General features: G+C 41.3%; 1 long non-coding RNA gene across 1 annotated transcript in view; it reads right to left on the bottom strand.

Annotated features, from left to right (window-relative positions):
- Positions 1–2,903: 2,903 nt before the first annotated feature.
- Positions 2,904–10,547, bottom strand: part of LOC128113699 (uncharacterized) — a 15,137-nt gene continuing 7,493 nt past the window's right edge. The window contains exon 3 of the long non-coding RNA XR_008219594.1: positions 2,904–3,040. This is a non-coding gene — a long non-coding RNA (uncharacterized LOC128113699). The remainder of the gene's footprint in view (positions 3,041–10,547) is intronic.

The raw sequence follows: 10,547 nt of genomic DNA, 5'->3' as shown, positions 1-10,547 counted from the left end.
GACAGTTGTTCTATAGCAGATGACTGAGGTAAAACTAACAGGTGTACACAGAAAGCAGTTTTCACATCAGTAAAAAAAAAAAAAAAAAAAAAAAAAAAAAAAGCAAAACCATACCAGAAAATGACAGCTATTTTTCAAATACAAAGAGCAAGTGCATAAACACCTAGGATTTACACATCAGTTAGTTATTATAGTGAGGCTCGCAGGTACCATTACTAGGCACTTTTTAGGATCTGGGATCTGGAGGGTCACAGATGTTAAATAATTTACTCAGTGCTACTTGGCTGTACTATATGGATTCAAAAAGGTATCTGCCAGTCTTCATCCTCCACGTTTTTTTTCTTTTCTTTTTTTGTTTTGTTTTGTTTTTGAGACAGTTTCTCTGTGTAACAGCTCTGGCTGTCCTGGAACTTGCTCTGCAGATCAGGCTGACCTTGAACCCACACAGATCTGCCTGTCTCTGCCTCCCAAGTGCTGGGATTAAAGGTATAGGCTACCACCACCCAACCTCCATGATCTTAATGTCCTTGTTTGATGTAGCAATTCCTAAAGTTCATGCTGATATTTAATTGTGATTTTATTAACATAACAAAAGGCAGTTTCATTAAAACACCTCTTCTTCATCATTAATCATCATCTCTACTTTAGAAATATTTTCATCTTATTCTCCATGTAGCAAGCACACCTTGACCTTGTTAGTACAACATCCACGGTCACAGACTATAAACAATATTTTCAACAGGGACATGGTGCTGAATGTCATGAGTATTCATGTGTTGGGGCTGGTGATTTCAAACAAATTTGCCTTGTGGTGCCCACTCTATTGCATTTTTGAGTAGGTTATAAATCTTGTTAAAACCAATAAAAATATAATTTCAGAATGTTTCAAAAGCAAACTCTCATGCCACAGAAGTCTCAAATCCTTTCTGTTCTCTTCTTACCCAGTACAGAAAGGATTCTGATCTGAAAAAAATACCTTTACCTTTAAAGATAATAGTTTTACTAATTAGAAAAGTAATACATCATCACTTAAAAAATATTAAATATACATAAAGATATAAAGAAAAATCCAAAATTCTATTATCTCAAGATAAAATATGATGAACATTTTAATTTTCTTCCTTTAAATGTATGAAATAAAAATGTTAACTCTGCTTTGTTTTAAAGAGTGACATAGAAATGTCAAGAAATTATAAACTATACATATATATTTATCTAAGATACTCATTAAAATTTCAAATGTGTTTTTTACTAAACTTAATGCAGTCCTCCACATAGTAATTATGAGAGGTTATCATAACATGGAAAACTTTATTAATTTACTAAGAGTTGAAAAACATACCGAGAATTATATTTTGAAGTTTTAGTGTTTGTACATTTAACGTGATTTTTGTTTACAATAATAGTCACTATATAACGATCAAAGTCTATATGAAAAGTTTTAAGAATATGTGACATTCTTTGAATGCTTCCATGTGTCAGGCGCCATTCTAAAGATTTTGCTGGTACTAACTCACTAACTCCCTCCAACAATGGCATAAGGCAGGGACTATTATTTATCACGCCTTTTACAAGTAAGAAAATGCAGACCTCAACAGGCTAATTTAATTGGAGGCTTGGTTTATCAAGGCAAAGAATAATGGTGAACTAAGATGGCTTTTGTTTGTTCACTGGGCTACTTTAACGGTTATGGTGGTTTGTATAAGAATGGCCCCCACAGCCGGGCGGTGGTGGTGCACGCCTTTAATCCCAGCACTCGGGAGGCAGAGCCAGGCGGATCTCTGTGAGTTCGAGGCCAGCCTGGGCTACCAAGTGAGTTCCAGGAAAGGCGCAAAGCTACACAGAGAAACCCTGTCTCGAAAAACCAAAAAAAAAAAAAAAAAAAAAAAGAATGGCCCCCACAGGCTCATATATTTGAATGCTTGGTCATCGGGGAGTGGTGCTATTTGAAAAGATTAGAAGGATTAAAGAGTGTGGCCTTGTTGGAGGAAGTGTGTCATTAGGGGTGGGCTTTGAGATCTCATATATTTCCCCTTCCCAGGGCAATCCATGCCTTCTTCTTAGGGTCCTCCTTGTTATCTAGCTTCTCTGGGGCTGTGGATTGTAGCCTGGTTATCCTTTGCTTTACATTTAATATCCACTTATGAGTGAGTAAATACCATGTTTGTCTCTCTGGGTCAGGGTTACCTCACTCAGGATGCTTTTTTTCTAGTTCCATCCATTTGCTTGCAAATTTCATGATGTCATTGTTTTTTACTGCTGAGTAATACTCCATTGTGTAAATGTACATTTTATTTATCCATTCTTCAGTTGAAGGGCATCTATGTTGTTTCCAGGTTTTGGCTGTTACAAATAATGCTGCTATGAACATAGTTGAGCAAGTGTCCTTGTGGTATGATTGAGCATCCTTTGGGTATATGCCCAAGAGTGGTATCACTGAGTCTTGAGGTAGATTGATTCCCAATTTTCTGAGAAACCACTATACTGATTTTCAAAGTGGCTGTACAAGTTTGTATTCACACCAGCAATGTGGGAGTGTTCCCCTTACTCCACATCTTCTCTAGACTGTCATTAGGGTTTTTGTTTGTTTTGTTTTGTTTTGTTTTTCGAGACAGGGTTTCTCTGAGTAGCTTTGCGCCTTTCCTGGAACTCACTTGGTAGCCCAGGCTGGCCTCGAACTCACAGAGATTCGCCTGCCTCTGCCTCCCGAGTGCTGGGATTAAAGGCGTGCGCCACCACCGCCCCGCGGGTTTTTGATCTTAGCCATTCTGACAGGTGTAGGATGTTAATTCTTTAACTGTTTCTTGGCCATTTGAGATTCATCTGTTGACAATTCTCTGTTTAAATTTTGTACCCCATTTTTCAGTTGGATTATTTGGTATTTTGATGTCTAGCTTCTTGAGTTCTTTTTTTTTTTTTTTTTGAGATTAGCTTGACAATATTTCTTATTTGCCTCCTGGTGTTTTCAGAAAATGTATAAGACTATCTCTTGTCTCCTGGATTCTGAAAAAGTTTCTGTGGAGGGATTTCCCTTTTCACTCTGCAAAACAAGTATTTAAACAATCCAGAATTAGGCTAAATTTCACATACTAAAGGCATAGTCCTCCACAAGATTTTCCTCCTTTCAAGTACTGGCTCCAAGATCAGGGGTTCTTAGACAAAACACATTTCTGACTAACTAGCTACAAATTTAAGGATTCCAATTATTATCACACAGTTTATAATTCACTAGAATGATTTATAGATTCAGGAAAATCTATAGTCAAGATCACAGCTTTATTATAAAAGATACAAATCAAGGCCAGTGAGATGCTCATCTGGAAGAGAGCACCATGTAAAGGTGGAAGGACAAAGTCAACTCCTTAAAGTTTTTCTATAACCTCCATGCATGCACCGAGACACACATGTGCCAACACACACACACACACACACACACACACACACACACACACACACACACACACATGCAATAATAGTGAAGGTGGAAAAAATCAAACAAAAAAGACATAAATCAGGGTCAGGCAATTGAAGAGATATATACAGCGATGTATGTGAGGGTCCCCCAAATGAAGTGCCTGTCTTCTCCCCCCAGAACATCACTGCCTATCTTCTCCCCCACCCAGAACACCACTGCTTGTCTTCTCCCTCCCCCAGAACACCACTGCTTGTCTTCTCCCTCCCCCAGAACACCACTGTCTGTCTTCTCCCCGCCAAAACATCACTGCCTGTCTTCTCCCCCCTCCCCAGAACATCATTGCCTGTCTTCTCTCCCCCCCCCAGAACATCACTGCCTGTCTTCTTGTGGTATTTCTCCCTCCCAGCTCATCATTGTCTTTCTTGTGGTATTTCTCTCCCCCCCCCCCAGAACATCACTGCCTGTCTTCTTGTGGTATTTCTCCCCCCCCCCCAGAACATCACTGCCTGTCTTCTTGTGGTATTTCTCCCCCCCCCCCAGAACATCACTGCCTGTCTTCTTGTGGTATTTCTCCCTCCCAGCTCATCATTGTCTACATTCTCATGGTATTGACACTTCCAGTATATCACTGAACAATGACTATTCAAGGATGTTCACTAGAGTCTCAGTGTCTGGAGTCTTTATTACGGACACTACATAGGATGACTGATGGACCATGGAACTCCAAACCGACTGTATCTGTTACTTTTCTTGGCACTGTGAACAAACACCTGATAGGGAAGCAACTTAAAAAGAAGGGAATATTCCTTGGTGCTCACGGTTTGGGAGGACACAGTTCATCACAGCGGGAAGGGACGGTGGCAGACAGCTCCAAGTCAGCAGCAGCTGGCAGCAGCTGTGCATGCCTCTCTGTGGATCGGGAAGCAGAGAGAAGACTGGATATGAAACCTTAAGGCCTGCCCCGTAGTCATTCACATCCTCCTTTGGGGCCTCACCGCCTAAAAGTTCCATAACCTCACAAAACAGTGCCCCTGTCTGGGATCCAAGTGTTTAAACATAAAGGACATTTCACATCCAATTAATAAGATTCCATCCTTGACCTCCATAGCCTCATGGCCATTTCATAATGTAAAATGCATTCTGTTTAACTTCAAGCGTATTATAGTCTTTCAGTTCTGATGTTGTTCCAAAGTCCAAAGGCCCTTCTTAGACACAAATTACAGTCTTAGCTCTAAGTCCATGTAAAATCAAAGTTATACGCTTCCAATAAAAAAAAAATCACAGAATAAATATTCACCTATCAAAAGAACTGTGGACATAGCAAAGGAAGATCAGACCAAAGCAAGATCAACCTCATCAGGACAGACATCAAACTCTGCAGCTCCACGTCTGACATCTGGAGCTCACAGTGAAATGTCTATGCTCCAACAAGTTTGGGTAACCCCTCTTCGGCCTCTCTCTTGGACTACCTGAATTTCTTGAAATCTCCAGTGTCCTGGATCTCAGTTACAACTTGGGTTCAAACTTCGCAGCTTCACACTCAGGAGCTTGTTACAGGGAATCCAACCCCACAACCCACTATGTAATTGTTGGCCTTCGGTGGTTTCTGGAACCTTGGTAAAAGCCTCCATGATCCCTTCACTCTTGCATGATTGCATAACCAGCTTACGTGGCCAGTGCCAAATAATGCTGCTAGCTGTAGCCTAGCTCTACTGGACCACAGCTATAGAGGCCTCTCTCGGCCTTCTTGTCAAAATTTCTTTCCAGGGGAAGACATACACAATGTCTACTTCTCCTCCTAAGGTCACAACAACAAACCAAGGCATGATTCCACCAGTTCTCTCTGGATCTCCTTAGACAGCACAGATGACAGGCTACTTACAGGGGTGTGAGTGGTCCTCCCCCAACCAGCCACATCTGAAAGGTTTATGCAGCAGGGATGAGAGATTCCTCATAGCTGCACAGATGGAGTTGGTCTTCCCTACCCTAGTCTTCCCCAGCCTCTGTACACTCTAGCGCCTCCTCCAGGCCACACACAGCATTGCCAGGTGGTAGGAGCAGCTGGATACGCAAGTAAAACTCTCACGTCCCTCTCTATGTGGTGGTTTAAACCTTCAGCAAGTCCAGCTGGTATGAGCTTTTGCAAGGGGCACAGCTGAATGCCCTAAGAGGGCAGTTGCATAGCTCAGAGGATGGTCACTCATAACAGCCCACAAGGCTGAGTCTGTGAAATTACTTCCCTAGGGGTCCCAGATAAATCAGAAAACACTGGAGTCTGTTTTCAAGTGAAAAATTTCCAAATGGCTTTGCCCTATTATGCCTAGGAGTTCTCAAAGGTTAGGGTCTTGTCCTCAGGCATCTTTCCTATTGTCCAAGTGTTAAGTGGGAGGCTTCAGAATAGTTGCACTACTCTAATAATTACGTCTGCTTTGTCTGAACCTGTCTGTCCATTCTGTCTGTCACTTTAACCACATTCAATCTCCTTGCCAAACTATGTTTTCCACATTTTTCTGTTCTGCTTTCTGCTGTTTCACTGTAAATCTGGGTAAACGCAGTGAGCAATAACCATGCCACAGCCTGAATGTGCTGTTCTGAAATTTCCTCTAACAAACAGTGTAGTACATTACTCTTCAAGTCAACCTCACCTAAAATTTCAAGACATCAGTAGAAATCAGCCAGCTTCTTCGCCAGCATACATTGCACACAGCCACTAGAAGTCCTTGTTCCTGTTAGAAATCTGAGGAGCCCAACCTTTACTGTGCACCTTCCTATCAGCATTCTGGTCTTCCATATCAGAACTGCCCATTAAGCTCTGCTTATAGCATGAAGGCTGCAGCATCAAACTCTTTCACATTCTTCCTGCAAACCAGTCCTGGAGACACATGAACCACATGGTCGAATTTATCATAGCAATGACCCTATTAGTGGTATCACATTTCTATTTTCGTTACTTTTCTTATTGGCAGGACCAAATATCTAGAAAGAAGCAACCTAAAGGAAGAAGGTTTTACTGTTGCTCACAGTTTGAAGGGATACCAGTTTATGGTAGGGAAGAGATGGCAACTCTCTGTGACATGGGGTGTAGCAGGCTTTCTTGGGCCACCAGCCCCCAAATTATGACAAGAGACATTACTAGTCATAAATGCTCAAGCCTTAGTTTAGGCTTGTCCCACTAGTTTTTTTTTTTTTTCTTTTTCGAGACAGGTTTCTCTGTGTAGATTTGGTGCCTGTCCTGGATCTTGCTCTGTAAACCAGGCTGGCTTTGGACTCATAGAGATCCACTTGGCTCTGCCTCCTGAGTGCTGGGATCAAAGGTGTGTGCCACCACTGCCCAGCTCTTATAACTTAATTTAACCTGTTTCTCTTCATCTATGTTTTGTCTTGGGGTTTTTTACCTTTCTTTCCTTCTGTATATCCTACTTTCCTGTTTCTTCTGTGTCTGGCTGGCCAGTGGCTGCCTGGCACTGGGTGTCTGTCTCCCTCTCCTTCTCCCTCATTCTTTCTCGGGGCATCTCCTTCTCTTTCTCTCTCATTCTCTCTCAATCCTAGATTCCTCCTCCTACTTATTCTCTCTGCCCACCGGCCCTGGCTATCCCTCTACTGCTTAGTTATTATTGGTTGTTCAGCTTTTTATTAGACCAATCAGGTGCCTTAGGCAGGCAAGGTGAAACAATAACACATCTTTACATAATTAAACAAATGAAGCATAAACAAATGCAATACACCTTTATATAGTTAAAGTAATATTTCGCAACATAAATAAATGCAACACATCTTCACATAGTTAAAGTAATACTCCACAACACTAGGGAGCTTAAGGCAGCTGCTTGTTCACATCTGGGTAGATTAGGGGTTAAAGACAGGGCAGCACAGAGAGTCAGTCTATAAAGTGCCTCCATGACCCACTTCCTCCAGCTAGGCTCGACTTTCTAAAGGCTCAACAAACTTCCCAAACCAGCAAGGAAGTAAGTGTTCAAATAGATGAGCCCATGGGGGACAATTCGCATTCAGACCATCACAATCACCAGAAATAATAAAGGCACTTCTATATCTTGGGAATTCTAGAGATTTTGTTTCCCTTCCAGGAGCCAGGAACAAAGGCCAGCCAAACTCTTTATTAAATGATATTTTCTCCCACTGTTAGCTCTAATTGTAGTCTATTAAGCTGCTCAGTTGCTGCATGGAATTGGCTCCTTAGCAACAGGGCATTGTCACCGAGTCCCTTTTGTTTCTGTGTGGTCCAATAGGACAAGGGACATGGCAACTTTGCTGTGCTTTCTTTTGTTAGCTCTATAAATAATAAACTGGCTGAAGTTTCAGAAGGGCTTGTTGTTTCTCAATCGGCCAACCACGTTAGCCTTTCTTGGCTTGTCGTGTATAGAAGTAAGAAAAATTTCAAAGGGACAGGTTAGGGAAATTAAATTTTGACTTTTAGGGGCACGGCAAGGGAAGCTGGCATGGTGGCACATGCTTATAAACCCAGCCCTTAGGAGGATGGAGCAGGAGGACCACAAGTTTGAGGCCTGCTGAGGCTCTAAGGAAGTGCTAGGCCAGCCTAGGTTATTGTGTCTCAAAAAATAAAAATAAAAAACAAAACCAAGGAGATAAATAAACAAAAACCAAACAAAACTCTTCATCAGTTACACATAAAACAGAAGCAGGGAGAAAGCAGCAGATGTAAGTTATACATTGGCTATGGCCAATGACACTACAGGAGAGGATGATTTCTTGGAAGGATAGGCTACAGAGAAGCTAATAAGAAGGCACTGTTGTGTTTGCTCAGACTTATCATAAAGTCTCTTAATAAAAATGATTTAGGGGTGTTATATTCAGCTTCCTCTCTGATGAAAGTATCTCTTCTACATCATCCCAACAAAGTCTTACTAGTTGCTGTCTCAGTGAATCTAGAATGGGAGATGGGCAATCATTCCAAGGCAACCAATTCTGTTGATATAGATCTAATCACTTTTGCATTCTTTCTCATAATGAGCTGAAACGTGCCTTGTAATAATCTTTGCTATTGATCTGTCATCATTTCATGAAGTATGTATTCACACAGCTACTATCTATGCTTTGTGATAGACCTTCCATGACGTCAACCAATTGAACACCATGCTCACATGGCCTTGTCTTGGTACTTGCCACTTTATTTGCTATCTCATCAGCATCTCTCATAAGACAGAATATACAGCTCCAATTTCATCAGTGAAGAACACAATGAGATTATTGTTTCTAATAAAATAGGTTATATCATTTTCTTCCTTTTATAAATGTATTTTGTAAACTTACAATGTTCATTCTTCAAAGAATGGTATGAGGGAGAAAGGAAATTGGAATGCATATTAATGTCTCATTCTATTGTAGCAAAATTGAATTTTGAACATTTATTTGAATTGGTATCTGGATCTCAGTATTCAGGATAGCCTCAAACTTGCAATCTTTCTGCCTCCCAAGTTCAGGCATCATTACCTGCATTTTTTCTTTTTCTTGTGTGTGTGTGTGTGTGCTGTGTGTGTGTGTCTGCTGTTATGTTGTTATGTCTGCATATGTGTGTAGGTGAGAGTGCAAGTGTTGTATATTGTGTGGATGTGGAAGCCAGAAGTTGAATTTTCCCTCAATCACTTTCCACCTTACTATTATTTTGTTTCTTGTTTCTTGAGATGGGGTATCCTTATGTAGCTCTAGCTGGCTTGAAATTCTCTATGTAGACTAGGCTGGCTTTGAACTCACAGAGATCTACCTGCCTGTGCCTTACAAGTGCTGGTAGTAAAGGCATAAGCCACCATGCCCAGCTTTCCACATTATTCTTTAAGATAGGGTCTTCACTGTTCCTGGAGACTGTAGATTCAGGGAGACAGTCTTTGCCTCCCGAGCACTGGGATCATAAGCACAACTGACTTGTTCAGTGTTTGATGTGGATCAAACTCAGGTCCTAAACTGGGCACTTTCCTCCCTGGGCTATCTCTTCAGGCTCATATCATATGTATCTTTAACAACATTTAAAACAATTTGGTTCGATTTTATATTATTAAGATAATACATGCTCACTGTAAAAAGAATTCAAACAACACAAGTAGTATTAAGGAAAAAAATAAGAAACTTGATTTCTAACTCTCAAGTCTATATTCCCACGTCCTAAAGGTAACCACAATTTGCTGTCCATCCAGAATTTCCTTCTGTATTAGGCATCTTTCCATATCAGCACTCAGGATCTATCTTACTTTTCTAGATAGCTGCGTTGTATTTTATTGCAATGGTTACACCATCATTTATTTAGCCAGTTCTATAAAGATGGACAAACAGTTAAATCCCTTTTCATTCTAAAGCAATACAAAAAAAAATCTTTGCACATGTTGCTTTGAACACTGAAGAAAATACATCTGTAAAATAAATTCCTTGAAGTACACCAGCTGTGTGAGGCATATCAATTTATATTGCTACTGTGTGGATGAGCTTGTCTTCCCATGTGCTGACCGAGGAAATAACCAATTTCTTATGACTGACAAATGGACTGTCACGTGGCCTGGCTGTCTTCTATCTACCCCTCCAGATTCACCCTGCACTTGTCCTTACCCTGGGATGAGAACTATGGGCTCTGCCTGGAGCTTCCTGTCGGCCAGCTTTAGGAGGGAACACCAGCAGAGAGAGGATTGGATAATGAGGTGGACTGACCACTCAGCAGATCTGTGTGATGGCTGTGACCCTTAAGGAAAGGACACAGCTGCTCAGGAACCTTCTTTGTCTCTGGGTCCCAGCCACTGCTTTCTTCCCCTGACCTTTTGGACATGGAGACGGTGGTCTATCTTGCTGGGCCGGGTCCTGCCCTCTCTGTTTTTTACACCTATCCCGTCTTTGTAAAGGGCAATGTCCTCACTAAGCACTCCTCGAAGTACCCAGTTTTCGTTTTCTGGTTCCTAAGCTTTTCTGAGCTATGTATGACCACTCTTCCAACTCCCTGTGGTCTAGCTACTCCAGATTCCATTGTTTCTCTAAACGGTTGAGAGACCTGATGCAATTATTTTCTGCTTAAGGATAGCAGAAAGTGATAATTCATTCAGCATATAACAACGTACTGAGTGCCCATTATGTGCTAGACATTGTCTTGCTATAAGCTCTGAAGAGGAGATGGGCA

This window comes from Peromyscus californicus, unplaced genomic scaffold (assembly GCF_007827085.1).
Source record: "Peromyscus californicus insignis strain IS unplaced genomic scaffold, ASM782708v3 Scaffold_18__1_contigs__length_77618521, whole genome shotgun sequence".
In the NCBI taxonomy this organism is placed as follows: Eukaryota; Metazoa; Chordata; class Mammalia; order Rodentia; family Cricetidae; genus Peromyscus; species Peromyscus californicus.
This window is presented reverse-complemented; position numbering and strand designations above follow the sequence as displayed.